Source organism: Tamandua tetradactyla, chromosome 2 (genome assembly GCF_023851605.1).
Source record: "Tamandua tetradactyla isolate mTamTet1 chromosome 2, mTamTet1.pri, whole genome shotgun sequence".
Classification (NCBI taxonomy): domain Eukaryota; kingdom Metazoa; phylum Chordata; class Mammalia; order Pilosa; family Myrmecophagidae; genus Tamandua; species Tamandua tetradactyla.
Genome location: NC_135328.1, coordinates 58,165,728 through 58,193,283, shown reverse-complemented (window position 1 = coordinate 58,193,283; position 27,556 = coordinate 58,165,728). Strand labels below are relative to the sequence as shown.

The following is a 27,556-nucleotide window of genomic DNA, read 5'->3' as shown; positions in this document are numbered from 1 at the left end:
TGCTATTTTGTATAATTAAGACTCCAATTTTTTGCTATCACAGATAATCCTAAAATGCTTGTCTTCATATATATCACTTTTTCTTTTTTTTTTTTTTTTCTTCTTTTGCATGGGCAGGCACCAGGAATCAAACCTGGGACTGGCATGACAGGCAAGAACTCTGCAACTGAGCCACCATCACCTGCCCTATCCCTTTTTCTTTTTTTTTTGTTATGTCTTTAAATTTCTAGACCTAGATTTGCTGGGTCAAAGGGCCTAAATTCTTCCATGGTTGTATGGAGAAACAAGTTTGCAAAAGACTTAATTCATCCTGTTTCCAGTAACAGATGAGTGTGATTGTTTCACCATGCCCTTGCCACAACCATGGGGAATCCACTGACAAAAAGAATGTAACTGGCTAAGCAACATTTTTATTTCATTGTTTGATAAATCTGTTGTAGACACTCTGTTCCCTTATCTGCATTGCTGTCATAAATAAAAGACCTAAACCAAGAGTTTGAGAAAAGCAGCAAAGCAATCATTATGCCCACAATATAGGTAGGGCAAATGAGTCTCCAAGAACTCATCATTTTGCCCAAGGTCTCATGGTAAGTGGAAGTGCTGACACTTTGGCAATACTATCAGTAGGTGCTGTAAACCAAAAATAACTGTATTGGCTTGTCATAACCTCCTGTAATATCTTCATTTTTGCTTTAATCCCCAGAGTTTTTTGAGAAATTGGTGCATTTATAACTTCTTTTAACAAGCATCATAGACATACTTGCCTTCAAATACTACTCCAAATATGGGTTCATTTTGTAGGAGAACTTTGATGTATTCTTGCCAGAGAACCCCTGACCTTCAGAGCTGGAAAGAATGTCAAAGATAATCTTATTGTAGAGATGGCTTATTTTAGAGATGGGGAAACTGAGGCCCAGAGAGAAGAAAGGACTCGTACAATTTCATTCACAGAGTTGGCACCTGAATCAGGAGCCAGTTCCATGCCTTTTCTCCACCCTCTGGTTGCCTAGAGCACATCAGTAGGTTACTTGTGTTTTGCAAGCTATTAATAAGTGTATTTATATTTTTAAAGACTTCAGGGTCAAAAAACATTTGGGAAACACTGGATACTTTGGGTGGTTGCTGGCCAAATAAATCTTGGTAATGCTGAGTTAAAGTAAAACAGGTTTATATATTAAATGACTTCTCAAAATCTTTTAATACCCCAAATAGCATTCATTTTATTTGTTTTTGCAGTTTTTACTTTGACCAAATATTTCCTTTTTACTACATTTTATTTTTAAATTTAATATTCATTCTTTTTCTTTTCTTTAGGTAACACATTCATATGGCTCAAATTCCAAAGGTTCATAAAGGAGCCTGAGGAAAAGTCCCCCACTCCCACCCCACACCCCCATCCCTGTCCCTCAACACCCAGGTCACTTCCCTGGTAACATGGTAATCATTCTCTTCTACAGATATATACTTAACAATATATCTGGGTGATTGTTTTAATTTGATACATAAAGAGAGGCATCATTCTGTGCGTTTTTCTCACCTATAGCATAGTATTGTAACCAATGTGTATTTGAATCTCCAATTGAAATGTAGTCTCCATTCTCAAGGGTTCACAGTCCCCAGTAAAAATGAGGTATGTTCATAACGACCTTTCATAGAAGGCAGAAAGTGCTCCGAGAGGAGCAGATAAAGTGTGGTGGACTTGCAAAAGAAAGAAAAAAATCACCCAGATGGGTTTGGATGTCAAGCTGGAGCCAGACCCTGAAAAAGCTGCCTTCTGCATGTGAGTCTTTGACTGAGGGATAGTGACAAGCAGTCATTCCACTGACCTTTTTGAAGACAAAGATCTAGCATGTGTGAATCTGGCCAACTCCAGCATTTAGATGCTGAGTATACTAGCTTGGTTTTTATTAGCTGTATTTGTTGCCCATATATTGGAACCAATCTTAAAGTGGAAGTCAGACGTGTATATCAGATATCATTTGGAGTAATGAGTGTATTTTCCTAATCTTCCTAACACCAACCTAACAACTCATCTCCAATAGCATGCATACTAATTAATTTGTTTTCCATATAGTAATAAGATTAACAGCCTCGCATTTACACGGGGTACTGAGTCATGTTCAAATAAAACAAGTTCTAATGAGAAAAATTGGATGCGGCAGCAAATCATGTCCCACTTGACAATCCAGGTTTATGTGCGTTTGTCTGTCTTTGCTGCACGTATTTTTGTCAGGATCTCACTGTAAACAAGATGATTTCTTTCGTGTTGGGTTAGTCTGGGTAAATTTGTTTAATGAACAACAAAGTCATTGTAAACATTGCACAAATCTGAGTGCCTTGCTGCGTGGCTAGGAATCTTTTAAGCTGCTGCTGCAAAAAAAATAAAACATGTTAACCAGAGAAACAATATTAGGGAAGAACACTATTAATGTATGAAGACTCTTAGATATGTGGCCTAGCTCAGTTCTATCCTGAGCAACTGAAGAATTAGTGGTGAGATGAGACATGACCTTGCACGGTCACTCGACCTACCCTGTTCTCGGTTGCTTTCTCCATCAACTGGAGAGAATTGTCTAGACCTGTGAACGTCTACCTGCTAAGCATCAGAACCAGCTGAAGGGGTAAGAAGAGCTTTAAAAATATGTACATGGCCAAGGTGTCCTACTAATTCCCAGTTCTACTAAGTCCCAATCTCTGGGGACTGGAGTCCTAAATCTGTATTTCATAAAACAAGTTCCTCAGGTGATTTGATGACCAGCCAGGTTTGGGACCAACTGAACAAGGCAGAGTACCACTGAGATTTTTTTCCAGCTCCTATATTCTCTTTCTTTGTGATTTCATGACCATAATAATCCATGATTCTAAAAACTCAACTTGGGAAATACTATTGCTGTAGTCTAGACTGAGAAAGAGAACTGTTTAGGCAGTGAGGAACCTGGATTTTAGGCTCAGTTTACCCCCAAAGTATCCACATGACATCACAAAAGTAACTTTACTCTGGACTTCTGTTTCTTTTTCATTCACAAAACGAGGACATTGGACCAAATGATGTCTAACTGTTCTTTGTCTCTGACATGCTGAAGCCTAATTTCTGCCTCCTTTGGGATTCACCATTTGTGCATAAGCTGCCCTCTGGAGTGACTTTTGAGAAGAGTGATTGGTGATGAAGGCCGGTTACATTCATCACAGTAGCTTGTCCATTCTTCCTGATGCCTTGGGAGTCTCTCAAAGTCCATCCCTCAATGGGGAGTGTGGGCACTGTGTCTTCTGGCTCTTGTTCAGAGGGGCTTGGGGGGTGTCCTGGCTGACATTCAGATACTTCTAAGATCCTTATAACTTTCCCCCACTAGGACTCACCTCATTCCATCTTTCCCTGCTCCTTCAGGACAGGATCTATGCAATATGCTTCCATGTCACAAACCTCCATCATGCCCAACCCAGAACACCCTAAATGGCAAGACTTCAGAAGAACCCAAGGAATGAATGAATGGGTGGATGGCAGTCATGTGAGATCCTTTCAGCTCCAAACATTCAATGCCTCTATGCTTCTTGGTCCTCAGTGGGGTCTGTCGTCAGTGAGGTGGAAGGGGAGGAAAACTTGCTACATCTATACACTGAGTAGGAGTTAGCAAACTACTTTGCCACTGAGCTCAGCAGATATTTTTTAAAAATCGTATGAATTGGATCACACTGTATGTTGGTTCTGTGTTTGCTTCTTTCACCCAACATTACATTCTATTTCTTGACTGGAGTGGTGGTTACCAGAGGAGCCCAAGACAAATTACTGTTCAATTTTGTCTTTAAGAGACGTCCTAGAATAGATGCTCCTTTTAGCCTTAGAAAAAAACGACTTGGGAATCTGCAAGACTTTTTACATATTTCCTTGAGGAAACTTTTCACTTGGGGATGTGCCTCAGAGCTTCCCAATTACCCACCCTTTTCCCCACCTCTTAGCAAGTATTTGGTCAGCAGCAGAGTTGCCCTCGCTTCATATATCACATATCACACAAGCCTGTGCCTCCCCTGATAAATCGCCTAACCTGTCTGAGCTTTAGTTTCCACACCTGCATAGTGATAATGTTGCTTGCAGCAGGGTGGGCAGGTGTATGCAAATAAAGTATCAGGACCTGACTTGCCATATCTATGATTGGGTCTGTATCCAAACGTGGCAAAGTAACAGTGTGGAAAATGGGAGTTACAGGCTTGGTGTCGATAAACCTCAGAAAGAGTGCGGGAATAACTTTCCACTAAGAGATCCAGTTCAACACTTCAGTATTACCTGGCTGGGCTGCCCTGGGGGGAGTCAGGGTTTAATGAAGTAGGATAAACCACACACGCACATTAGTTAGCCTCAGCACAGGCAGGATTAACTTTACACTCCATTTGCAAGAGCAAAGCTCCTCTCCTAGAGTTTGTTATAAAGGGATTTAGAATCACAGAATGATGGAGCTGGAAAAGAGCCCCTAAGACAGCGTCATAATCCTCCCCTGTCATTTTACAGAGGGGTAAACCAAAGTCCAGAGGGCAGCAGGGACGTGACCAAGGTCACCTACTGAATTAGTGGTAGAGCTCCGCTTGGAATCCAGTCTACCAATCCCCAGGCCTGTGTCCTCGCTCCACTTTGTCATAGGTTACGCTTTCGGTTGCCCTATAGCGAATGCAGGGTTGTGCACTTTCTCTGATGGCTCTCCCCATACCTCTTTATGCACACATCCTCCATACTCCAGTTTCATGAGTGATGCTGGGAAGAGGGAATCTATGTCGCACAGGTTGCATTAGGAACATTCTGAAATGGAGGGTCACATCCTAGAAGCTGTTCCCAAACCCAAGGTATAAAGTCAGGTAGCTCTGCATCATCCTCCTCATCATCATCACCATCAGCAAGAACGACAGCAGTTAACACATATAACATTCACGTGTGTCCAGTTCTGTTCCGAGTGCTTCATATATCTCAATTCATTTGATCCTCATAAAACCCTATGAGGCATGGACCATCATACACATACTAGTACCATCCTCATTTTACAGAGGAAGAAACAAAACAGAGGCAAAGTAACATGTTCAAGGTCACACGGCTTCTTAATTAGAGAGCTGGGATGCCGATCAGGGCCGGAGTCTGAGCTCTCCTAATCTGGCCCTAACTACCTTTCTTCTTAGTCCACCTTTCTGGATGCCACCCCCTCAGTCCACACACACCCTTCTCCTTTTTCTTTCTTTCTTCTATTATTTTATTCCTCCCCCCCTTCTTTTGCTGTGCTTCCCTATGCTCTGGCCATGCTGGACTGAGAGCTTATGGATCCTCAAACATGCCCTGGGCTTTTACTCATGGTCTTCCTTGTTTCCTGGAAAGTCCCTTTCCTATCTGTACTTGTAAAGATCTTAGGGACCTGGTTTGAACGCTCCTCTTCCAGAAAGACTCCACTCTAGAATTCCTCTCTTTTTTTTCTGTACCCCTGTGATGCTGAATTTTTAAAGGAAGGTACTGGATGTTTTCTTTTCATTCTTTCAGATCCATTTTCAATTGTTCTCCCCACTTCTTGGTGTCCCAGCAGGCTGACCTCTGTGGACTGCATCCACCCGACTTCTTTGCCCTCTGACTTCTGGTTGTGTTCAGCCAATGGGAAGCACCTGCTAGTGTGCAGAGAGCAGGAGAGGGAAATCAGGATATGTATTCCTTTGGTGCTTTGAAAAGGACATAGCTGGGTGATGTGAGCTTAAAATGATGAGAAGTAAAATGCTGCTTAAAACTCTTCAGTGGCTCTTTGGTCCCTCAGGATAAGGTACAATCTCCTTAGGATGGCATTTAAGGTCCTTTGTGATCTGGTCCCTACTCAGCCATCTGGAACATCTTTTCCCACAGAACCCTCTATGACACACCAGTCACATCAAAGGGTTTGCATTTATCCAACCCTCATGTCAAAGTAGCTTTATACTTGCCATTTGTTCCCTTTATCCAAATTGCCCCTTCACTCTTTCCAGAGAGACTGCTCTGTATTACCTCGTTCAGGACGTCTTCTCTGAGCCATGCCATCTCCAGTTCCACTGACTATGAGCAACTCAAGAGTAGGGACCAATTCTTACTCATTTTTGTATCCCCAATGCCTAGCACAGAACTTGCCATATGGAGGCCACACCGTAAACATTCGTTGAATGAAATGAATAAATGACCAGTTGAAAAAGTCAATCAATAACTGAATGCATGAATGAATGAATGAAGTCAAGGTAGGAGGCTAGATGGGTCTAAAGTAACCCTGAATTCTTGGCAACTTTCCAATATTAAGTCACCTCCCTCCAGGAGGTCTAGAAATTTGCTAGCTGGTTTCAATGGCTACCATGGTCCGTGACCTGCCTCCTAGGGATGGTCTGAACCATACCCACCCCTGGCCTTATATGCCAGAGCCACACTGGCCATTATTGTGTGAAAGGGCTACCCCACCCCTCACAACCTCATGAGCCAACTCTTTGAAGTAAATCTCTTTATATATAAGTATATGTATATTATGTATGTCTATATGTATGTATATGTATACATGTGTGTCTGGTTAGATACAGAGAGATATCTCCTAGTAGTTCTGTTTCTCTGGATTGCCGGAGAGCCCTAACTAATACACATATTATTACTTTAGGACCTCAGTTCATGCTATTCCTTCTGCCTGGAATGTTCTTCCATCTGGCTTTTGGCAGGCCTAGCTCCTTCTCATCCTTCCAATCTCCACTTTAATATCACCTCCTTAGAGAGGGCTTCCTTGGTGATCTTAGCTACAGAAGGTTCTCCCTACCTACAGCAGTAATTCTGAATTAGAGTTCATTGTTTCATTTGTAGCACACAACATAATCTGTGATTGATTAATTGATTGATTTTTTTCACCGTCTGTTTCCTTCCTCTAGACTGAAAGCTCCATGAGGCAGCACAGCATCCCCAGTACTCAGCTCATTGCTTAATACATGCTTAATTTGATCAACTGGGATCAAATGTGTGATCTATTCACTAAGTGACTATGAAAACCTCTTTGCTTCTATCAGTGGGCTATAAAGTCTGAGCTAGAGGTATCTAAGGTTCTTGGACTCCAGGATTCACATATTAGGAGACAAGATAACTGAGGGAGCCTGGCTGGGTATGTGTTTAGGGGTGAGATGGGGTGGGGTAGGGTGGGGTGGGCACTAGAAATGTTGTATCAGTGTCAAAACTGATATTAGCTGAAGTGATCAGTACTGCCCAGGACTCAGCCTCTCTCCTTTCAGCTCAAAGAAGATAGCACCTGTTCAGCAGTTAAAAACTCTGTGTCTACTCCTGAGGTGCAGGAAAGGCAAGGAATGGACCTGAGGACGAACAGTCTGAGGAGCAGCACAGCAATCTTGTGTGCTGTATATAGGCCAGGGAGGCTGTATACAGCCTGGGACTGGCTGTCCTACCAAAATCACATGGATGAAGAAGTGGCAGCTCCCCAAGGAAGATGGTGCTATTACTAAAAGGGGAAAGGATGCTGGACATTATGCATCAACCATGCAAATATGAAATGGGTAGCTTCATGAGGGTGGTGAGATGTCCATCACTAGACGTATTCAAATGGAGACTGATGCTCATCTGTCAAGGATCCTATAGGGGCATTCTTGAGTACATGGTAGGATGGACTGGTTGTCCCTAAATCCTTCCCATTCTACAGAGTTATTATTTTTAGACATTCTGTTCCTCCTATAAGCTTAGGCTATTCATTTAGGTGATTAACACAGAATAACAAAATGTGAACTGCAAGTAGATTGGATTTGGAACAGGCTAAGGAATATGGTACTTTCAAGTGGGTCACTGATTGTATCTCCACCTTGCATCTGGTCCTTCTTGTTACATTTTTGCTCCTGTGCCAGAAGTATCATGGCCAAAATGGGCAGAGACTTAAGAGTTTACTTTTTATTTTTTGGCAGAATCAGTAAGCTAGATTATTAAAGTTTTGTCTTCCCTCTCTGAGGCTCCCAAAAGGAAAGAAATCACAAGAACAGATCTTGGCATAGAAAGAAAATGAGACAAAGAAGGTAATCATAATACTAGTGAATGGTTTTCAGACCGACATCTGTACGTTAAGGATATGTAAAAATACCAATTTCATGCTCTGACAACTTATTCTGCATCAGAGGTGGGGTAATGCCTTGGGAATGCCAAATGTCAAAGCATTACATAATGTCAGCTATTCGTGTGCTCCTTTGATGAGCTATCTCTGGGAATAGGAATTCCTGAAGGGAGAAACGTCTTTCAAAAGAGAGAAGGGAGAGGGAAGGAAAGAGGAAAGAAAAAAGGGAAGGAAAGAAGTGACAAAGGAAGAGATAAGCTGTCAAATCTGGAAAAAGGAAAGACTGTATAAAGAAAAGACAATATTTTTTTAAATAACACATACAATCCCAAATCTAAGCCACTATGTGTAGAAGTTACTTATCTATCTTTTGGTTTTCCAGTTAGAAAATTCTAGGAATTCTTTTAGAGAAAGAACAGCTACATTCATAATCTAGTACTATGTTTAATTTATTTTCTTTCCTATGTATTAGAGTGTTATTTTTTACCTGAATTTTTATAACATCAACAAAAGCCTAAATGTAAAAATTTACCCATGATCCTATCGTTCCAACGAATCAAATTTGCTTAATTTTTCCGCTCTATTCTAGTTCTTTCCAAATGCACAATTGCACATAGTGTTTATCATAATACAAGTAAAAATTCACATGCTCCTAAAATTTCATCATAAGAATTTTACCATATTTTCATATGGAATTCACAATGGTCATTTTAATGATTTACAAATATTCCAAGGTGTACTTATATTACAACTTACTTATCCATGCTTATGATATTGGATTTTTAGGGTTCCCCTCCAATTTTTCATAGTTATGGATAATGCCAAATAAGCACCTTCATATATGCAGTCAACAAACTTTTATGTGACAGGCATTGTGTTGGGCAGTGAGGATTATATGGAAGGCTCCTCCCTCAGGATCTAGGGAGGGACACAGACAAATGAACATAAAATCAGAATTCAGGGCTCCAGCCTGTTGCAACCCATAATGTGGTTCACCAGCCAGCAGCATCGGCACCTCCTAGGTACCTGCTAGAAATGGAAAAATCTTGGGTGTCACCCCAGACCTACTGGATCAGAATCTGAATTTTAACAAGATCCCCAGGTGATAAATTCTTGAAGACAATTGTATAAAGATACAATGTTTACAATGTGACTGTGTGATTGTGAGAACCTTGTGTTGGATGTTCCTTATATCCAGGTATGGACAGATAAGTAAAAAATATGGATAAAAATAAATACATAAACAATAAGGAGGACAAAGGGTAAAATAAATTGGGTAGATGGAAACACTAGCGGTCAAAGGAAGGAAGGGGTAAGGGCAATGGTAGGTATGAATTTTTTCTTTTTATTTCTTTTGCTGTAGTGATGCAAATATTCAAAAAATGATCACACTGATGAATATACAACTATGTGATGATATTGTGAGCCATTAATTGTACACCATGTAAAGAATGTTTTTGTGTCAAGAATATATAATTGTATGTTTAGTTTTTACAGTAAAAAAAAAAAAGATTGCCAGGTGATTCCCCAGGTGCCCATTTGCAGTTCTAGGAGTTCTGCCAATCCAGAATCCTTCCTACATTGGTAGGTATCTTCCTACCTACCTACCTTGCTAGGTAACTGACTGATAATTCCCAGTCTTTCCTGTGTTTTCAACCTCTTCTCTACCAGCTGCTTTTCCGCAAACATGCTCAATCTCTTCTATCTCAAAAACACCACAAATCTATCTTGACCTTTGTCCCTCTCCAGTATGGCCCAGGAAAGACTTTCCACATCTTTCCCTGTAGCTCCATTTCCCACTTCCTCCTCAAATCAGAGCACTCGAGCTTCCACTCCTACCACTTCCCTCAGACTGCTCTAAGGATGGGCTCTAGGGACTTCCAGGACACCTTGTTCAGTGGGTTTGCTCAGTTTTCATTTTACTTTATCTCTTGGTGTTATCGGATATCACAATCAATTCTCCCAAACTCCCCAAAGTCTCCCAAACTCTCTTTACTAAGTCACCACTCCCTGCCAGTTTCCTCCGACTTCCCTTACCATGCTATCCCACCTTCTGTTCATTCACCCTCAGTCCTTTGCTGCTAGCTCTTTGGTCTGTCTCTTAAACCTTGAAGTCCAACACCCAGGGTTCTGCCCTCGATTCTCTTCTCACTCTACACATCGTCCCTGAGTAAGCTCATTGCTTCTCAGGGTAGCAGTTGTCATTGCTAAGAAGACTCCCAAATATGTAGCACATGTACAAGCAGAGCTATGCCTTTTGAGTACCTTTCCTCTATATACAAATGCCTACCAGGCTTCACGCCTTGAATGCCCAAAGGCATCTCAAATTCAACAAGTCCAAAAGGGGTCCCCTTAACATCTCTTCCTCCGGTTTCTCTGTCTCAATGATTGCTTCCACCAGTTACCCAGTCATCCTTCCCCACTCCCCATATTCAACCAGTCACTATGTGACGATGTTGATTCGACCTCAGCTACATCTCTGGGATCTATCCCCACTGCCATTTCCCTGGTTCAACTCTGTCACCTCTTCCCATAATGCAACAGTTACTCGACTGGGCTCTCTGCCTCTGTCCTCACTCACTTTCCTCCCATTCTTTCTCCCATCTGAAGTGATGGTGTTCTGTATAATGTGAAAATATCATCTTGTCATACCCTGCTATCCCTGCTCAACTTTTAGAAGGATGCTCAGACCTATTCAACTCAAACCTTGGGGAGGGAGCAGTTGTGAGAAGACAGGGATTCCTCTCCCTTTGTTCTAAATTACAGGCTAACGTAGCAAAACAACATCTTTGGTCTTGCATTCAAGGTCCTGCAGAATCAACAAAGCCCTTAGGCATGAAAAGGACACCCGCTCCCTGCTGTAAGATCCCTGATGGGCTTTAGAGCCACATAGCACCTAGCAGGGGAAGGCTATAGAAACCAGGGGATGTTTTAAAAACCAGCACATTAATTCTGCTTAGGTACTGGCCAGCAGACCCTTCTATTCCCCATCTTTTCAGGCCATGGTAGTCCTCATTCAGTGCTGGTAAATGTTTAATAACTGACTCCTTAGGAAAAAGACATTTCCATGGTATAAATATTCTCACAATGGTTAATTCCAAGTTACCAATGTGATGTCATTGAACACATAGTTGGAAGGACATGCAGTAGCTCACCATAGTATAGTGTTTCTACCATACAGACATGACAGATATAAATTACTTTAAGAGCAAAGGTGATAGTAAAATAATTAGAAAGTGATGAGTTTTTAGATACTAACTTTTATAAAATATAATTTATTGGCAAGGTTGATTTGTAAAATTCGATTTTTAATAATGCCTGTGTTTAATAATCAGCTTACAAAATTCCTGAAAATTTAACAATTGGCTGTCATGAGCTGGCTCGAGCACATTACTACTATTATCCCACCTCTACTGTGTCACCCTTCACCTGGTCTAAGGCAATAGTCTACTAATTGGGGTCCTATCTCCAGTCTCACCCTCCTCATTAACCACTAGAAGAAATGTGAAAAATACACATTTGACCATGTCACCTGTGCTGGTTTGAAATGATGTATGTACCCTAGAAAAGCTGTGTTTTAATCTTAGTCCCATTTTGTAAAGGCAGCTGTTTCTTCTAATTCCTATTCAGTACTGTATGTTTGAAACTATAATTAGATCATCTCCCTGGAGATATGACTCAATCAAGAGTGGTTGTTCTGCTGGATTAGATGGAGATGCATCTCCACCCGATTGGGTGGGTCTAGATGAGTTTACTGGAATCCTATAAAAGAGGAAACATTTTGGAGAAAACAGGACATTCTGAGAGAGCAGAGAATGACATAGCCACGAGAAGCAGAGAGTCCACCAGCCAGTGACCTTTGGAGATGAAGAAGGAAAATGCTTCCCAGGGAGCGTCATTGTATTAGTTAGGGTTCTCTAGAGAAACAGAATCAACAGGGAACACTCGCAAATATAAAATTTATAAAAGTGTCTCACATGACTGTGGGAACGCAGAGTCCAAAATCTGCAGGGCAGGCTGTGAAACCAACAATTCCGATGGACGGTCTGGACAAACTCCACAGGAGAGGCTCACCAGCCGAAGCAGGAAGAGAGCCTGTCTCTTCTGAATCCTCCTTAAAAGGCTTCCAGTGATTAGATTAAGCATCACTCATTGCAGAAGACACTCCCTTTGGCTGATTACAAATGGAATCAGCTGTGAATACAGCTGACATGATCGTGATTTAATTCTATGAAATGTCCTCATCGCAACAGACAGGCCAGCACTTGCCCAACCAGACAAACAGGTACCACCACTTGGCCAAGTTGACACATGAACCTGATCATGACAGTCATGAAACAGGAAGCCAGGAGAGAAAGCTGGCAGATGATGTTGAGTTTGCCACGTGCCTTTCCACTTGAGAGAGAAACCCTGAACTTCATTGGCCTTCTTGAACCAAGATATCTTTCCCTGGATGCCTTAGCTTGGACATGTCTATAGACTTGCTTTAATTGGGACATTTTCATGGTCTAAAAACTGTTAACTTGCAATTGATCAAATTCCCCTTTTAAAAAGCCATTCCATTTCTGGTATATTGCATTCTGGCAGCTAGCAAACTAGAACAGATTTTGGTACCAAAGAGTGGGGTGCTGCTGCGGTTTGCAAATACCAAACATGTTGGGACAGCTTTTTAAATGGATAAGGGGAAGATTCTGGAAGAGTTGTGAGAAGCTTGATAGAGAAGGCCTAGAATGCTTTGAAGAGACTGTTGGTAGAAATGTGGACTCTAAAGACACTTCTGGTAAAGCCTTAGGCAGAAATGAGGCGTGTGTTATTATAGACTGGAAGGAAAGCGAGGTTTGTTTTAAAACTGACTAGTGGTTTTGGCTGGAGGGCTGATTTTAAAAGACATAAACTTGGATATTTAGCAGAAGAGATCTCCAAATTAAATGTGAAAAGTGCAGCCTGATTTCTCCTCGCAGCTTATAGTGAAATGTGACAGGAAAGAGATAAGCTAAGAAAGAATTGAACTCTTGGGTAAAAAGAAACCAGAAATTGATGTCCTAGAAAATTCTGGGCCTCCAGGAAGGGAGACCCCAGAGAATAGTGCCCCACATGAGGTCTTGGCCAAATGTGGAACCACTCAGCCATTTCAGAGAAAGCCAGGAGCAGACATGGAGTTATCTAGGAAAGATCTGTGGAAACTCCTTATGTCTGATGGGCATGATCCAAGGCTACTGCATAGAAAGCCAATGTGAGTGTTGTGGGATCTGTATAAAGAGAACCACTGCCAGTCGGTCTGAGGGGGACAGAAAAAGGACACAATGGAGGGAAAAAAAAACTTCAGAGGCAAAGCCATGGAAGCTGGGGTCTGAAGTCAAGAAGCCTCGGGCCAGGAGAGCAGACCCACCCAAGCCCATGGAGAGGGTGAGTTTAACCCAAAGGCAGAGGATGGGCTTTCCACCTTGTGGCAGTGGAAGAATTGTGCTACCTCAGGCCTTGGAGAGGGTGAAGCACATTCCTTGGGGTTTGGGGAGAGCCTGGCTGCCACCACATGGAAGGGTTGAGCATGTGCCCTGGAGATGGCAGAAAGCCCAGGTGCAGCTCTGATGTTTGGAGAAGGTGGATCAGGGAGGTAGAGGTGAGTCCTTCAAAATGATGAATACGTATGTTGCCAGCACCTGGATCAAGAGAGATGGAGTCCATTAAGGCATCTGTGGTAGAGACAGTTATGGATCAAGAGTTAGAATGGGCTCAGCTCCTTGGTAGACTTGAGCCCCAAGTTTAAGTAGGCAGCATGGCATTATCAGTTGCTAAGCCAGGATACTTACAATGGATGAGGAGCAGAATCAGAAGCAGAGGTGGAAGGAATATTTTTATTCCTATCTGAAGAAGCTTCAGACCCAAATATCTGACAATTGTGATTGGGATCCAGAGCCTTGTGGTTTGGGCAAGATCCATGTCTCAAGGCTGTACAGTTGCTGTAAAAGGCAGCAAGCTTTCTTCCCTGACCTCATCAACCCCCTCCCACCCCTATACCCAATTTAGGACTTATAGATGTGTTCTAGTCTGCCAAAGCTGCCAGAATGCAACACACCAGAGATGGATTGGCTTTTAATAAAATGGGACTTATTTAGTTTAAAATGTGTAGTTCTTCAGAGGAAAGGCAGCTAACTTTCAACTGAGGTCTTTCTTACACGGAAAGGCACAGGGCGATCTCTGCTGGCCTTCTTTCGAGGCCTCTGGGTTCCAACAACTTTCCCCAGGGTGATTCCTTTCTGCATCTCCAAAGGCCTGGGTTGAGCTGTGAGTGCTGAGATGAGGTAGGCTGAGCTGCTTGGGCTATGCTACATTGAGCTCTCTCATTTAAGCACCAGCCAATTAAATCAAACATCATTCATTGCAGCAGGCACACCTCCTAGCCGACTGCAGATGTAATCAGCGATGGATGAAGTTCACATGCCATTGGCTCATGTCCACAGCAATAGAACTAGGCACCTTCACCTAGCCAAACTGACACCTGAACATAACTACTACAATACGTACAACAGTGATGCTAGAAAAGACTGCAAGGTGACTGTTAGAAGTTCTCTCACCTTGGAGTCTTGCTGAGATGCTGACTTCAGTCCAGAGATTTATGTCCACTTAGTAAGTGGTAGGTCTATGAATTAGAGTCCTGGCAGGAAACAGATGGCACACTCTAAATGAGTAAGTGAGGAGGCTTTTATGAAGGGACTATTTATGAAGGGATAGGGAGAGCTCAAGGCAACCAGCAAGAATGGCACAGAACCTCAGGGCTAGTAATATCAGGAAGCATCACCAACTCTAGACTTGAAGAGGTAAGGAAGAGAAGGGGTGGCTGATGGAGAAGGCCAGCTGACAGGGGCTGCGGTCTTTCGTAAAGGAATACAACCAACTCATGGAGACTCAGCAGAGAGGGAGCCAGCAGACTCATCCCGGGTGAGGTGCCAAATATGTGAGTGAAGTCATCTTGTATGTTTCAAGCCCAAATGAATTGCACTGAATGTAGCCACATGAGCTACTACAGCCACCATATGTAGAGCAGAAGCACTACCAAGTTGAACCCAATCTACTCGCAGAATCATGAGAAATAAGAAAGCATTGTTATTTTAAGTCATTAAAATATTAAATTTAAATTATTTGGGGTGATAGCTGAAACACACATCAAACCCAAATTCCTAACTAACTCCCCCAAATGGATCTAAAACTAGTACAAATACCCATGTAGAAATAAATTATCACATTAGGATGCAAAATGCTTTGAACACCACTTCTGGATCACCAGATAGTTAACATGGCTTTTAACAGTGTTTAACATGCAGTAACGTGGCCCCTCTTAGAGGCTGCAACATTTGAGAAATATATAAGTCCCTTCTGTTGGCACTCAGCAAGCTTTTCAAAATGTCTACTTATAAAGTGCTTCCAAATGAATTTAGAATATATTTTGATAATTTTCCCACATGTCATTTTCTAAAAAGTATAGTACTGAGTTTTGGGGGTAGAAATACAATTTTTTTCCTATATAAACACTAACCAAAAAATGCTTTGAGGCTTCCATCACAGGGTCTGGGGAAGGGGTGGCGGGTGTCATGTCTGGCCAGGAAGGTGGCAAGAAGAAGACCCTGAAGTAGCCCAAGAAGCAGGCCAAGGAAATGGAAGAGGAAGATAAGGCTTTCAAGCAGAAACAAAAAACAGACCAGAAGAAACTAGAGGAGCTAAAAGCAAAAGCTGCAGGGAAGGGTCCTCTGGCCACTGGGTGTGATTAAGAAATCTGGCAAAAAGTACACTACTTTTGGGTCTGATGCCATGGTGATTGTGCTTCCATTCCTGTTTAAATATCTGGGTCCCCTGCTGGTAACATCTTTTGCTACCTATAGCTAGATGAAGTTTTCTCTTGGAGCCTATTGTACACTAAAGAATAAACTTTTGTAGAAAGAAAGAAACCACACAATGGCTCATTTCTCATTAGTTCTCATTCAGCCATTCCTAACTTAACTGTGAGATCATGGTCAGCCCAGTCCAGAATCATTCCACAGTCTGCTCTTCAGTCTTCCTTCTGCCTCAAATTCTGTACCACCTGGAACTAAACCAACTCATTTGAAAAAAATTAAAAGTTTTGAGAGATATTTACATTCCATGAAGTATGAGTATTAAAAACCAAAAAAGAAAAACTCAGAGAGAAAAAATATGATCTAACTGGGTTAAGAACCAGAGAACAAATTTTGGAACAACAATAGCCACTAGAAAGTATAGGAGGAAACCCTGGAAGTGAGAGAGACATGAGACGATAACTCAGTTTGCTAGGGCTGCTGAAAAGAAGTACCACAAACTGGATGGCTTAAAACAGCAGATATTTATTTTCTCACAGTTCTGCTAAAAATCCAAAATAAAGGTGTTGGGAGGGCCTCTCTCTCTAAAGTCTGTAAGGATGAAACTGTTCTATGTTTTTCTCTTGACTTCTGGAAGTGGCTGACAATCCCTGACATTCCTTGGCTTGTAGCATAATTTAATCTCTGACTCTGTCATTACCTGACCATTTCTCTCTCTGTGTGTCTCTTATTAGGACACCACCCTTGGATTAGGGGCCCGCTCTACTCTGTTATAGCCTCATTTCAACATGCCTAATTCATCTCATGACCCTATTTCCAAATAAAACCACATTCTGAGGTACTGGGATTAGGACTTTAGCATATTTTTTTGGGGGGTGGGGATACAATTCAACCTATATGATGGGGAGCCCTACATTTTTTGTAAAAACTTTGTTCAAACATCTGGCTGAAACTTGAAATGTATCGGCATGAGACATACTTCCAAGTAGCCTAGTAAAGTAAAAGAATTGAATGGACACAGCTGCTGCCTACCACAGAAAGACACAACTTGGAGTTTGAGTTCAGCCAAGTTAATAGCTTGTTAAAACAAAAAAAGCAGTAGACATAAAAGTAACATAATGGAAATATAGTGTAAAAAATGTGTCATCCTAATGTCTATGATACACTCCAGATTTACTAGAAATAATTTTAAAAACATGAAAATGTCACCCATATTCAAGAAAAAAAATCAATGGATGGATATCAACCTTGAGATGATCAAAATGTTGGAATTAGCAGATTAAAATTCTGAAGTATTATAACTATGACCAAGGATTTATAGGAGGAAAATGTGCTCTTAATGAAATAGAAAATTTCAGCAGAGAAATGGAGACTACAAAAAAATTTAAAAATAAAAGAATTACATGGAATAATCAGAATTGAAAGACAACATATCTGAAATTTTAAATCACTGGATTGGCTAAATATTATATTGGAGATGACAGAAGAGTCAGTGAACTTGAAAACAGACATAGGGAAATCCAGACTGAAAAACAGAAAGGAAAAATGTTGAAATAACATGAACCGAGCCCCTGTGATCTGACCTGTGGTACAATACCAAAAGGTCTAATATATGTGTACTTGGAATCCATGAAGGAGAAAAGAGAATAAGCAGGAAAAAAATTGAGAAATAATGAGTGAGAATTTCCCAAATTTGGTGGAACACATAAATTTGCAGATTTAATCAGTTCAGCAAATTTAAAGCAGGATAAAGACAAAGAAAAAAAAATATTCAAGCACATCATGGTCAAATTGCTGAAAAACCAAAGACAGGAAGGCCATCTTTAAATCATCTACAGAAAAACAATACATATAAAGAGGAACAATTGATTCAACTACCCATGACTCCTTACCAGAAACAATGAAAGCCAGAAGATAGTGGAACAACATTTTTAAAGTACGGAGAAAAAATTTCAACCTGGAATTTTATATATAACAAAAATACCTTTAAAGAATGAAGATGGGAGATAGCACTTCTAGAATGGTGGAGTAAGAACCTCCTTTTTTCAGAACTCTGGAAATTAAACAAAAGTTTGCAACACTCCAAGGAATGTTTATTAGAGAAAACCATGAATATTGGTAAGATAAAAAAGCTTTGAAATGTTTTAACTACCCTATTCCTATACCTCTTTTCTTCAGCTCTGAAGTGACCCTGAGAACAACAGCCTTCCAATTATGAGAGTCATGAAAACAAGCAGATATCAGAGGAGGAAAATGAGTTTGGGGTTGCCCACAAGCCCCATTCCCATAGAATTGCTATTTGGTCTGTCCGACATTTCCCTGGAAATCCACACTCACAAGGCTTATTTTTATTTGACCTGACTCAGAGTTCATAGCAAGTTTAGAGCTTACTGTGAACAGTATTCTCCCTTAGGCATTTGTCTAAAATAATTGACTACTGTTAAAAATTGCAGTTGCCTGAGGTAGCAATAACAGTTGAGGGGTAAAAGAAGCTGACCAAGAAATTTAAAAGGAAACTCTGGGAGAATGAGATATTCATAGGGTGTTTTGAAAGTTCCAGAATATTCCTGGGAATCTCAAAGAGCCAGGAAAGACCAGTAAAGGCCTTAATATCTTACATTTGGTTGAACTAATTGAGAGTGTGCTTCAAAATAGATACAGACCCCTTGGCAAAGGTTGGTAGATTTATTGAGTCAAGGCTTAATAGGACATTTAAGGAGATCTCTGTCTAATCATTAACTGATCACTAAGCTACCTGAGCAGAGACATCAGTGGCCACACATAATAAAGAATACATACTTTATACAATTTAGGAAAGTCACAAAAACAGAGAACAACAACAAATCCTGGAAGGGGGGGGGGATCTGTTTTTCAGAACCGACTTATTACATTATCTAAAATGTTCAGTTTCCAACAAAAACAGGAACAAATGACACATACACAGGAAATAATGCAGTTAATAGAAACTGTCTGTGAGGAAGCCCAGATGTTAAGCTTATTAGACAAAGACTTTAAATAAGGTATTATAAATATGTTCAGAAAACTGAAGGAAACTGTTCTAGTTTGCTAGCTGCCAGAATGCAATATACCAGAAACAGAATGGCTTTTAAAAAGGGGAATTTAATAAGTTGCTAGTTTACAGTTCTAAGGCCAAGAAAATGTCCCAATTAAAACAAGTCTATAGAAATGTCCAATCAAAGGCATCCAGGGAAAGATACCTTGGTTCAAGAAGGCCAATGAAGTTCAGGGTCTCTCTCTCAAGTGAGAAGACACATGGTGAACATGGTCAGGGTTTTTCCCTCACCTGGAAGGGCACATGGTGAGCACAGCATCATCTGCTAGCTTTCTCTCCTGGCTTCCTGTTTCATGAAGATCCCTGGGAGGCGTTTTCCTTCTTCATCTCCAAAGGTCGCTGGCTTGTGGACTCTCTGCTTCTCGTGGCCATGTCGTTCTACTCTGCTCTCTCTGAATCTCTCATTCTCCAAAACATTTCCTCTTTTTATAAGACTCCAATAAACCAATCAAGACCCACCCAAATGGGTGGAGACATGTTGTCACTTAATCCCGTTTAACAACCACTCCTGACTAAATCACATCATCCAGGGAGATGATCTGATTACAGTATTGAATAGGGATTATTCTACCTTTATGAAATGGGATTTAGATTAAAACATGGCTTTTCTAGGGGGCATACTTTCCTTCAAACCAGCACAGAAACCATGTCTGAAGAACTTAACAAATACATGAGAAATGTCTTATCAAGTAAGGAACACCAATACAGAACAGAAATTATTTTTAAAAAAGAACCAAATACAAATTCTAGAGTTGAATATTATAATAACAAAGTGAAAAATTCACTAGAGGAGCTCAACAGCTGATTTGAATCAGCAAAACAGAGCATTAGCAGACTCAAATATAGTACAGTTGAAATATCTACTTCGAGGAACAGAAAGAAGGAAGAATGAAGAAAAATGAACAGTCTTAGAGACCCGTGGGACACTGTGCTGGTTTGAACCTATCATGTACCCCAGAAAAGCCATGTCCCTCTTCCTGATCCAAACTTGTGGGGGCAGCCATGTTCCTTCTAATCCTGATTCAATATTATGGGATAAATACTGTGATTAGATTGTTTCCATGGAGATGTGACACACCCTGTTGCAGGTGGGACCATTGATTAGATTATCACCACAGAGATGTGTCATGCCCAATTGTGGGTATGACTTTTTGATCAGGTAGTAATTTGACTCCACTCATAAAAGGTGGGCCTTGATTAGTCTACTAGAGTCCTTTAAAAGGGGAGACATTTTGGAGAAACCTCAGATGCAGGCACTTGGATAACAGAAAACACAGAGCCAAAACAAGACCCAGATGTTTGGAGATGCAGAAAGAAAACAGCCTCAGGGAAGCTGTTTGAAACCAGAAGCCAAAGACCCCAGAAGATGCCAGCCACTTGCCTTCCCCACTGACAGAAGTGCTCTGGACCCACTGGCCTTTCTTGAGTCAGGCTATCTTTCTCTGGATGCTTTAGTTTGGACATTTTTATGGCCTTAGAACTGTAACTTGCAACTTAATAAATTTCCTTTGTAAAAACCATTACATTTTGGATATATTGCAATCTGCAGCTTTAACAAATGAAAACAGACACTATTGGGCATGTCAACATATGCATAAAGGGAGGAGAGAAGGAGGAAAAGAAGGAGGAAGTGGTGCATGGGTGGTTCAGAGAGAGAGAAGACTCAAATTCCTAAAATTAGGAATGAAAGTTGGGACAATACTACTAACATTAAAGGAATAGAAAGGAATATAAAGGAATAAATGAACAATTGTATACCAACCAATTAGATAACCTAGATGGAATAGGGAAATCCCTGGAAAGACACACACATACACAAAAAATAGAAAACCTGAATATACTTATAACAAGTAAAGAGAGAGAACCAATCAGTAATCCAAAAACTTTCCACAAAGAAAAGCCCAGCTTCCCTGTGAATACTACAAAAAATTTAAATAAGAATTAAGTCCAATTCTTTACAACCTCTTTCAAACAATAAAAGAGAAGCGAATACTTTCCAACTAATTGTATGAGGTCAGTACCCTGATACAAAAAGCAAAGACACACAAGAAAAGAAAACTACAGAAATCATCCCTCATGATGAAAATCTCTTATGCAAAAATCTTCAACATTATACTAAAAAACTGAATCTAGGATCATATAAAAAGAATTGTACACCAAAACCAAATAGGATTTATCTCAGGAATGAAAGATTTGTTCAATATATGAAAATCAGTCAATGTAATAAACCATATTATTAGAAAAAAGAAAAAAACACATCTCAATAGACGCAGAAAAAGCATCTGACAAAATCCAACATGCTTTCATGATAAAAACTCTCAACTAATTAGTAACGGAAGGTATATTCCAAAACCCAATAAAAAAATATAAAACCTACAGCTAACATCATATTTAATAGCAAAAAACTGGATGCTTTCCTCCTTAAGATCAAGAACAAACAAGGATGTCTGCTCTTACCACTTCTATGCAACAATGTACGGAGGATCTAGTGAGGGCAAATTGGCAAGAAAAAGAAATTAAAACATCTCCACTGGAAAGGAAGAAATAAAACTATTTCTATTTTCAGAAGACATGATCTCGTGCATAGGAAATTTTAAGGACTCTATAAAAGCACTATTTGAATGAATAAAGGAGTTTAGCAAAGTCTCATCTAGAAAAGATCTATATAAAAAATCTGTTGTGTTTCTCTACACTACAATGAACAATATAAAATGAAATTAAGAAAATAGTTCAATTTACAATAGAACCAAAAAAATAAAATACTTAGGAACACATTTAACAGAAGAAGTGCAAGATTTGTACACTGAAAACTTCAAAAACATCATTGGCTCCTAGAGGTATAAGTCTCCCTGGCAATGTGGGACATGACCTTTAGGGATGAGCCTGGCCCTAGCACCATGGGATTGGCAACAGCTCCTTGACCAAAAAGGGGAAGAGAAGTGAAACAAAATAAAGTTTCAGTGGCTGAGAGATTTCAGAGTTGGGAGGCCAATCTGGAGGTTACTCTTATGCAAACTCCAGCTAGATATTACGAATTGCCATGGTAATGCCAAGCCCCAACCAATAGCATCCCTGAAAATCCTAAAGAATTTTAGGATTAGACATTATAAAAGTTTTACCTATTGTCCTAGTTTGCTAGTTGCTGGAATGCAATATACCAGAAACGGGATGGCTTTTAAAAAGGAGAATTTAATAAGTTGCTAGTGTACAGTTCTAAGGCCAAGAAAATGTCCCAATTAAAACAAGTCTATAGAAATGTCCAATCACAGGCATCCAGGGAAAGAGACCTTGGTTCAAGAAGGCCAGTGAAGTTCAGGGTTTCTTTCTCAAGTGGAAGGGCACATGGTCAACACAGTCAGAGACCTCTCTCATCTGGAAAGGCACATGGCAAACACAGTCAGGGTTCCTCTCTCATCTGGAAGGGCACAAGACGAACACAGCGTCGTCTGCTAGCTTCTTCTCCTGGCTTCCTGTTCCATGAGCTCCCTGGGAGGCGCTTTCCTTCTTCATCTCCAAAGGTCACTGGCTGGTGGACTTTTCTCCTCGTGGCTATGTCATTCTGCTCTGCTCTCTCTGAATCTTTCACTTCCAAAATGTTTCCTCTTATATAGGACTTCAGAAACTAATCAAGACCCACCCAAATGGGTGGGGACATGCCTCTACCTAAGCAAGTTTAACAATCACTCTTGATTAAATCACATCTCCAGGGAGATGATCTAATTACTGTTTCAAACATACAATACTGAATAGGGATTAGAAGAAATGGCTGCCTTTACAAAATGGGATTAGAATTAAAACATGGCTTTTCTAGGGTACATACATCATGTCAAACCAGCACAACTATTAGGTTTATTTTTTCAGAAACTTAAAACCTCCTGATGGCTCCTATGCCAGAAAAGTCTGCAAACCCAGAGGTATCAGTTTCCCTAACAGCATCAACCAGTTTCATTCCTTTACCCCATAACGTCAACATCCCTCTTCAGCACAAAGAAGTTAGAATGGTCATTATATATATTGTCCAAATATCCTTGAAGACTGAGAAAATGATTAAATGAGAGGGGAGGAGCTATAACTGAGAATTTAGGATTTAACAAATGATTATGACTACTGACTCATTATATAGATATTTCTTTTTGGTTTCTAGTATATTAGAAAAACCAGAAGGCAATACCTGAAATTGCTGAACAGTAATTTAGTAGCCTTGATCTTTGATAATGATTGTATAATTATATGGCTATAGCTTGTGAACATATGTTGGTAAAATCTTGTGACTGACACCTCCTGACATCCATTGTATGGGTATATGAGTAATAAAATAAAGACATTCATAAAAAGTAGTAATAATAGGCTGGAAATATGGGGGAAAATACCCACACATAAACTATGGGCAAAAATTAGCAGTACTACTTTAATAATCTCTCATTAATTATAACACATATAACTACTGTTAAAAAATAGTAGAATACTTACGGGAAGATGGCTGAATAGAGTAGCTTGAGATTAGCTCTGCTCCATGAAAATGTTAGAGAAGGGACAGGCGGGTGACTGAGGTGGTGACTCAGGAGTGTGGCTGACCTGGGAGAGCCTTCTGCACTATATAGGGTAGGCATAGTTGCAGAGGCTAAGGAACAGACGCAGAATGCTGGAGCCTGGCGTGGAGGTGTGGAGCCCACAGGAGTGCACAGATGGGAGCTAGGGACTAGGAAGTAAGCCAAGCTGTGTTCCTTGGGTGCACTACCCTCACCATGCAGCCCCTTGACTAGCACTCCATTCCCTGCACTCCAGGCACCCCCACCCCACCAGCCCCCAGTGCGCATACCTGCCCCACACCCCCACCCCAAGTACAGCCCAACCCACCTCTCCTGCACCCCTCTCGAGTGCTGCCTCTCCCTCCCTGTTCCCTGAAGGCTGCTGCCAGTGCATAAGGCTGTGGGCACTAACCTCCATAACCAGGCTACCCATGCCCTTCTGCTAAGAGTGTTGCACAGCCTCACCCCACCCCACCCCTTTGAGCTCTGTGCATCGGACTGTGACACTCCTAAACCCACACATGCTCATGGGCCCCCAATCACATCATTCAACTCTGGAAACATCAGTTTAGAGCAGTCCTAGAACCATGCATGTGCATAGCCCTCAGCCATACTTCCCAGCTCTGAGAAAATTCTGACCTGTGCAGCTGGACACATCTGCCCCAATCCATGAAGTCATAATGCTCACCTGCTGCCATAGCTCTATGCATGCACACAAAGGCCTGTGCCTTAGACAAGTACACGCCAGGGTTATACTCCTCAGACTGGTGTACCTGCACAGCTACATCCTTCCTGACTGCTGGGCATCCACATTCACAAGCATCAGTATAACATCCCCAACCTGCACCTATACCTGCCCTGAAACAAATCACTGCACTGAGCACCCCACCCAATACCCTACTCCCTGGTTTACAACCATCCCACAAGCACAAGGCCTTCTATTACTGAAAGAAATCAACTCCCAAGATATTTATATGCCTTAAGACAGCAAAAGATCATTAAGCACATCACAATGCAGACGGATATAGCCCTGCCTAATGACCAAATTAAAACACTAGAGGAGACACAGACATTGAACAAGTAATCAAAAATGTTCATACCACTCCACTTAATAAAATAAGTGGGATACCAAATGACATAAAGGAGATCAAGAAGACAGTAGGAGAGCATAAAGAGGAATTTGAAAGAATAACTAGAAAATAGCAGATATCGCAGAGATTAAAGACTCTGTTGACTACATAAAAAACATATTAGAGGCAAACACCAGATTTGAAGAGACAAAAGAAAGAACAAGTGATACAGAGGACAGGATAACTGACTTCAAAGACTCAAAACAGCAAGTGGTGAAAAAGATGGAAAAATTTGAATTGGATCTCAGGGAAATGATAGACAAAACAAAGCAAACAAATATAAGAGTCATTGGTGTCGCAGAAGGAGAAGAGAGGAGTAAAGGGCTAGGAAGAGCAGTTGAGGATATAATGGGGGAAAACTTCCCAACCCTCATAAAGGACATAAATATACAAGTCAAAGAAGCCTAATGAACTCCAAACAGAATAAATCCAAACAGGCCTTCCCCAAGACACATACTAATCAGTCTGTCAAATGTTGAAGAGATGCAGAAAATCCTGAAAGCAGCAAGAGAAAAACAATCTACTACATACAAGGGAAACCAGATAAGACTGGCTTCAGATTACTCAGCTAGCACCCTGGAGGCAAGATGGCAGTGGTAAGATATAGTCAAGATCCTGAAAGAGAAAGACTTCCAGCCAAGAATTCTGTACCCAGCCAAATTGCCCTTCAAAAACTGAGGGAGAGATTAAAGTTTTCACAGGCAAAGAAGTCCTGAAAGAATTTGTCAACAAGAGACCGGTCCTACAAGAAATACTAAAAGGAATTCTGCCAGCTGAAAGAAAAAGACAGGAGAGGGAGGTCTGGAGAAGGGCGCAGAATTGAAGAGCACCACTAAGGGTAATTTAAAGAATACAAAGAGAAAGAGGGAAAAGAATATATAGATCTGACAAATAAAATTAAAAAGATAAGATGGTGGATTCAAGAAAAACCTTTTCAGTAATAACTCTGAATGTTAACAAACTAAATTTACCAATTAAAAGACACAGATTGGCAGAATGGATTAAGAAACATAATCCAGCTATATACTGCTTAGAAGAGACTCATCTTAGACACAAGGATACAAATACATTGAAAATGAAAGGATGAAAAAAGATTTTCCACGCAAGTTGTAACCAAAAGAAAGCTACAAGTAGTTCAGTATCACAGAATTTAGAAATAACTAATTTCTATACTAATACTAATATCGGACTAAATAGGCTTTAAATGCAAAGACATCATAAGAGACAAAGAAGGACACTATATACTAATTAAAGTGTCAATTCACCAAAAAGATATAACAATCATAAATGTTTATGCTCCCAATCAAGGAGCTCCAAAGTACATGAGACAGACATTGGCAAAGCTAAAGGAAGTGATTGATGTCTCAACAATAATGGTAAGAGACTTCAATACACCACTCTCTTCTATAGACAGAACAACCAGATAGAAGAAACAAGGAAATAGAGAAGTTAAATAACTTGATAAATGAATTAAACCTAACAGACATATATAGGTCATTGCAGCCCAAAGCACAAGGATATAAATTCTTCTCCAGTGCTCATGGAACATTCTCTAGGATAGATCATATGTTGGAGCACAAAACAGGTCTTTATAAATTTTAAAACATTGAAATTATTCAAAGCACTTTCTCTGATCACAATGGGATGAAGCTGAATCTCAATAACCACCAAAGAATAAGAACATTCATAAATGTATGGAGATTATATAACACACTCTTAAACAACCAGTGGGTCAAAGGAGAAATTGCTAGAGAAATCAATAGCTATCTGGAGATGAATGAAAATGAAAATACAACTTATCAGAACTTATGGGATGCAGCAAAGGCAGTGCTGAGAGGAAAATTTATTGCCCTAAATGCCTATATTAAAAAACAAGAGAAAATTGGGGACTTAATAGCACACCTAGGGGAACTTGAGAAAGAATAGCAAACTAACCCCAAAGCAAATAGAAGAAGAGAAATAACAAAGATTAAAGCAGAATTAAATGAATGGGAGAACAAAGGAACAATAGAAAAAAGCAATAAAACCAAAAGTTGGTTCTTTGAGAAAATCAATAAAATTGATGGGCCACTAGCAAGATTGACAAAGAAAAAAGATTAGGAACAAGACAAGGATGCCCACTGTCACCACTATTATCCAACATTGTGCTAGAAGTTCTAGCTAGAGCAATCAGAAATGAGAAGTGTGCATTAACACAAACCCTGAAGACATAAAAGATACCATAAGAGGATACTATAACAACTATATGCCCACAAACTAGATAATTTAGATGAAATGGACAAATTCCTGGAGACACATGAACAAGATACACTGACTCAGGAAGAAATTGAAGATCTCAGCAAACCAACCACAAGTAAAGAGATTCAATCAGACATCAAAAATCTTCCTACAAGGAAAAGCCCAGGGCCAGATGGCTTCACAGGGGAATTTTATCAAACATTCCAAAAAGAACTAACACCAATCCTGCTCAAATTTTTCCAAAAAAAATTGAGGATAAAGGAACTCTACCTAACTCATTTTAAGAAGCTAATATTTTAATACCAAAACCGGGTAAAGATGCTATAAGAAAGGAAAACTACAGGTCAATCACCCTAATGAATATAGATGCAAAAATTCTCAATAAAATATTAGCAAATTGACTCCAACAACACATTAAAAGAATTATACACCATGACCAAGTGGTGTATACCAGGAATGCAAGAATGGTTCAACACAAGAAAATCAATTAATATAATACAGCAAATTAACAGATTGAAAGGGAAAAATCACATGGTCATCTTGATTGATGCTGAGAAAGCATTTGGCAAATTCAGCATCCTTTTCTGATAAAAACACTCCAAAAGATAGGAATCAAAGGTAACTACCTCAATATGATAAAGGAAATATATGAAAAAACGATAGCCAGCATTGTACTCAATGGAGCGAGACTGAA

The 27,556-nt window shown here is 40.3% G+C and overlaps 1 long non-coding RNA gene across 4 annotated transcripts in view; it reads right to left on the bottom strand.

The window, feature by feature from the left end:
* The window catches only part of LOC143660309 (uncharacterized), a 28,094-nt gene extending 3,972 nt beyond the window's left edge, over positions 1 to 24,122 (bottom strand). For 2 of the 4 annotated variants that reach the window (XR_013163952.1, XR_013163954.1), the window contains exons 1-2: positions 24,038 to 24,113; positions 23,436 to 23,586 (exon numbers count right to left, since the gene is read on the bottom strand). This is a non-coding gene — a long non-coding RNA (uncharacterized LOC143660309). Of the gene's footprint in view, positions 1 to 583; positions 847 to 23,435; positions 23,587 to 23,906 lie in introns of those variants that run through there. The other 2 variants (XR_013163951.1, XR_013163944.1) reach the window with 2 other exon arrangements.
* Between the last annotated feature and the right edge of the window lie 3,434 nt (positions 24,123 to 27,556).